Source organism: Alligator sinensis, unplaced genomic scaffold (genome assembly GCF_000455745.1).
Source record: "Alligator sinensis unplaced genomic scaffold, ASM45574v1 scaffold509_1, whole genome shotgun sequence".
Taxonomy (NCBI): Eukaryota; Metazoa; Chordata; order Crocodylia; family Alligatoridae; genus Alligator; species Alligator sinensis.
The window spans coordinates 331,567-336,845 of NW_005842967.1; the positions used below are offsets into that span (position 1 = coordinate 331,567).

At 40.5% G+C, this 5,279-nt stretch overlaps 1 protein-coding gene across 1 annotated transcript in view; it reads left to right on the forward strand.

Moving 5' to 3' along the window:
* The first annotated feature begins 1,560 nt into the window (after positions 1-1,560).
* Positions 1,561-5,279, forward strand: part of LOC102374854 (doublesex- and mab-3-related transcription factor A1) — a 12,844-nt gene continuing 9,125 nt past the window's right edge. The window contains exon 1 of the mRNA XM_025192776.1: positions 1,561-1,584. The gene's annotated coding sequence lies outside the window, so the exon portion shown is untranslated. The remainder of the gene's footprint in view (positions 1,585-5,279) is intronic.

Here is a 5,279-nt window from a genome sequence, read left to right on the forward strand (position 1 = left end):
TGTATATAAGATTAGCTTGACCAAAGGCTAGTAAGAGATCTGTGAAAATAGTTAGTGGTGATAATTATATAATGGATATATAAATACGTTTTGCATTGATGTCCATAGAGGTTACTGACCACATTCAAGCTGTAGGGCAGGACATTAGTCTCACTTTTAACACTAGTGTCCTTTTTTATTATTCCTGCTTTTAGACTGCAAAAACAGCATGCAATGCCAAAGGAATCAAACCCAATAAGGAACAGTCCAGCTGCTCTCTGCACCTATTTTAATGAGTTTCTTAATATACCTCACTGTGTGTCAATGCTGAAGGACATATGGCATATTTAACCCTTCACTGTGAATTTCCATGTGTTATTCATTTTTTTTCCTTACACAAATGTAATGTTCTTTTAATGAAATACTTAATATATTTATCACTACAGTGTTACCCACAGTTGTATCCAAGGTATGTGACCCATTGTACTTTTATCGCATCCATCCTGTCTTAAGGTTTTATACAGTCACTGAACTAACTCCATTTTATTAAAACAAATAGCAATAGTAAAGTCCCTAGTGGACTTTACAGAGGCTTGCCTCTTTTAGGAATTAGGATTGTTGTGGGGAGTCAAAACGCTATTTGGAGTAGAGGTTCTGCTTTATTTTTTTAGTGAATTTATTTCTGCTCTTATTTGCATTGGATAGAAGTTTAGAATTAGAATGTAATAATGATTGAGTACCATTTTTATGCTGGAAAGGCTTCTTCAAAGTCATGATCCTAGGCTTGGAAAAAGCAGCTTCATCACATGTTCATGAATATTTTATTTGCACTGTGAAACTTGACAGAAGAATGACAAGGGTAAAACAAAAAGGAATGCCCAAACTCATCTACACTTCTAGGATCATAATGACTGAGACAGCAGCTTCATGAGTTTACTATTTAAGACATCTTTCCATTACAAATAAAGCTAACAAGGCTTTAAACTTTGTATTAATAAGAGATATCCAAATTAAATAATTACAGTCATGTTCCAAATGCTCTTTGTCATTGATTCCAATGTGTGCAAGTGGGGAGTGGGGAGAAAAGTCCATCCTGGTTTCAGTAGAATCCTGCTTAAAAACTGATAGCACAGTAAGGCCCAATATTATAAAAAATAACAAGTAACAGTGAGTAACAATGACCTGAATTTAACCATGATCTAAATCTTACATTGCAAACTATAATGGATAATTTGAGCTATTCAAGGAACTGCATATACCTAATATATGCAGTATGGTATATACCTAATGTATGCCATATTAATGCAATTATCATAATTTACTAATTATGATGTTGAACAAAAATATCTGCCATGCTTGGGAGCCTTCAGACAAAGCCCCTCACATAGGCATTTTATAGGGCTTGATTTTGATCTTGATGTGTGGCTTTTCTTCTCCAAGGTTTGACTTTGAAGACATTGATCAAAAACTACCACCTTCTATTATACACAATAGCCCTGCCAGAGACTTGACAACACCTCATAAAAACAACCTTATGCTCACAAAAGAAATGAATTTCAAAGAGGACACAAAATCAAAAGATATGAGTGGCAAGCAACCAATGAGGTACTGACTTTATCTCCTAATCTGAGCTTTTGTGGTGAAAGGCTAAGTTTTGTAATTGCCCAGCTCTTTAATTGGAACACTGATAATAAAGATCCCAGAAGAATCTCTTGAAAAGGAACTCCCTGTTGGTCTGACAGTATATTTTTTTTAAACCCCCAAAACCTAAGTCTCTATAACCCTGCTCTGCTGCAGACTCCTTTTGTGATTTTGGGAATCTCCTTTCTTTGCATCAAGCTCCCCTCTGGAAAATGAAGCTATTAGTAAGTACTTCTTTTCCACCCTAGGGAAAGGGGCTTAGAAATTTTGATGATGAGCACTATGTGAGTGCCTTTGACAGATTAACCAACCTTGCTATCAGGGCAGTGAAAAAATGCCTACTTTTATTAAACTGTAAATTGCAATGACTAAAAAACCCAAAAGTTATTGTGAAGAGAGTTATTTCTTTTCTCAGTCTCTCATAACTCACCCATAACTATGGATTTACTGTTGGAACTTGATTTTATTTTCCCTGTGGGCTTGATCTGAAGTCCTTATTCATATGCAAATCTTTCTGACATCCTCAAAAGGAGTTTTATCCCAGTAAGAACTATAGGGTATGGGTGCATGTTTTTGTAGGTGTGTGCAATTTGGCTCACAACTATTTAACCATTGTTGCTGTTTTTTAAAGAAAAGATGGCTGTTATGGGGATGATTTTAAAACGGTTTTTTTTGGAGTATGATACAACAGGTCACATCATTTCTACTAGGTTAGGATGATACTAAAGTCTTAAAAATGGTAGGAAAAAACCCTGTCTTGTGTCATTAGCCAGTTTTTCCTCAGGTCACATATGGTGTATCACTCGTTACAGAGTTGATATTTACATTTTGCATCAAGGTTAGAATGTTACTGTCCTGCAGTCTTAAAATTATTGTAGAAATTGCCTGGAAGTGGAGTAGGTTACAGTATGAGGTTTATTTCCCTTTCCTCCTATGTATTCAAAGAGAAACAGAACAAATCCCTAGGCACACCTGAGCATAGTCATCACTGTACTAAGTGAGGCAAGCTGGCTCCAACTCCTGCTGTTGAGATACATTTTTCTACATGTAAAATATATAGTGCTTGACCAGTGTATAGTTAATTATCCATTATTTTTTACATAAAGGGCCTAGTTCCATTGAAGACAATAGCAAAATTCCTAATGGCATCAGTGCATGCAGGATTGGTCCTGTTATTATTTGCATTAATCCTTTTTAATGTAATGTTTTGAAGATAAGTATAAAATAGCAAAATAATAGTCTCTTTATTCCTCATCTGTTACTTCTATTGCTGAATTAACTTTAAGATGTGTTGTTTGAATCTGAATATCTATTCTGCAATTAGTGGAAGCTCCAACTTAAAATTTCCATTAATTTTAGTGTGTACAAGAGTCAGTACATCTGTGTTTGTTGTGTTTTTCCGTTTTGTATTTACTTTTACATGACGTTGGCAGCTATTTTTCATTTGCTGGCCAGTTCTATAAAATTTAACTTTTGGGTATCTACATTGCACTCACACTGGAAGTGCACCAGGTGAAACTGGTGTGGTGGTGTGTAAGAGGCATAGGGCCCATCATAGCCATAAGGCCCATCATCCTATACTACAGTTGTGATCTTGGGGTGATAAGGACTAGCCAGCTAAAGCAGTATGTGGTGGACACAGCTAGGAAGATATTACAAAGAAGGACTAGAAGCAGCAGTGGTAGGGGGAAAATATTGTCCAACGTATGTCAAAAGTTTTATAACGATATATATTGTATAACTCGTAGCTATCAGAGCATTAGAAATTTTTCAGATTTTGGAAGAGAAACTTTTTCTAATTTCTTCTCCCTCCCGTTTTCCATCAGCTACGCAGATAGTTGAACTGTTTTAAATTTCTAACTCCCAGGGGGAAAAGAATCAAAACCCATAATAGAAAATTCCCCAAAACTGTTTTTAAATGCTGACCAACTTTGGCAGTGATGCTGCAACCAGGACCTACAAAGCACAGACTAGTAAAGGAATATCAACTTGAATCCAGGAATGTATAACAGGACGAAAGTGAAATCTTCTGTGAAGAACATTATCCATGTAAGAGGCAAGGATTTTTTTGTGGCACTATATCTTTCATTGGACTATCTGCATGGTTGGAACAGTTAGACAAGCTTTCAAATGAAAGGCATTCTTCATTGCATTCTAAAGCTTGTCTAACTTTTGTGCAATTGGTCCAATAAAAGATATCACTCCCCCCAAAATCCTAGCTTCTCACATAATTCCTGGACCATCACCACTAATACAGGGGTTCCCAATCATTTCGGACTCCCCTCGTTAGACTCAAGGCACCCTGTGGAAAATACCAGCTTTTAGTTTTCACTCTTTTTTTTAACAACTAAAAATATATATATAGTTTTTCTGTTGTCAAGAGCTCAGAAAGCCCATAACAGGGCAGAATGGTTTAAGTACCATGGATCCGTTTCTGGGTTTAGCTTGTGAATCATGTTTGCACACCTAACACTGTGCAGCACCATGTGGCACCCTAGAAAGGATATCAAGACAGTATAGGCCATGGCAGGTTTGGTTGAGCATCAGTGCTGCAACATTGTTATGTATTTACTCATTTTCCTAGGTGTGTTGTCTTCTGGCTGTTGGGAAGAGTATTTGTGTAGGGAGGAGCCACCTGGTTGTGGTTTGATCCCCACCCCACTATGCCCCCAAGCACCTAATGGTCTGTAGGGTAGAAAGTGAGTTTTCACCAAGGTAAAAACACCATGATACCCAACACAGACAACCCATCTCTGGTGGTGTGTCTGGATTGATGGTGTAGTGCAGGTGTAGGCAACCCCTGGCATGAGTGCCAGAGCATGGCATTTTGTTTGGCATGTGTGCCTTGGGGTAGACAGTGGGAGATGGGCCCCGGGCTGCACTGCCACAACAAGGATTGGACCCCTTTGCAGCTCTCCTGCTGTAATCCCCTGGAACACCAACATCTTATACAAGTTGAGGTTGTGGGTATTTTTGGCACTTTGCCCAAAACTGTTGCTGGCCCCAGTGTAGTGACTGTAGCTTTGCTAAGAGCTTAAACCAGTGGTTCTCAACCTTTTCTGGCCTGGAGGCACCCACCATTGGCCCAGAGACACCGCTCTATAACTGCGGTGACTTGAGTGGCGCATTTTCAAACCAAATGGAGACATTTCAGTGCTGCCTGCTTTACCAAGGGGCTTAGCTGTACCCGGGTGGAGGATGATCCAGGCAGGGACAAGCCCAAACCCAAACCCAAACCCAAACCCAAACCGGGCTTTATCTCCTTACACCTCACACCTCCGGGCACCCTCCTAAGGACTTCGGAGCACATTGAGGCGCTGAGACCCGCTGGGTCACACCCCGGGCACCTTTGGGATGGTTTCCATGGGTTTGGTGCTGCCTCAGGCAGAAACTTGGCCTGGATGCCCCCCCCACCCAGCTCCCTTCCAACACTGGAGTGCATGAAAGGGGGAAAGGGGCGCCCCCTCCTGCCTCCAGCAGCACCCCAGGTTTGGTGGGAAACCCATGGGTTTCCATGGGTTTCTCAGGCAGAAACTTGGCCTGGATGCCCCCCCCACCCAGCTCCCTTCCAACACTGGAGTGCATGAAAGGGGGAAAGGGGCGCCCCCTCCTGCCTCCAGCAGCACCCCACCGCCCTGCTCCCGCCCAGGGGAGCTGTG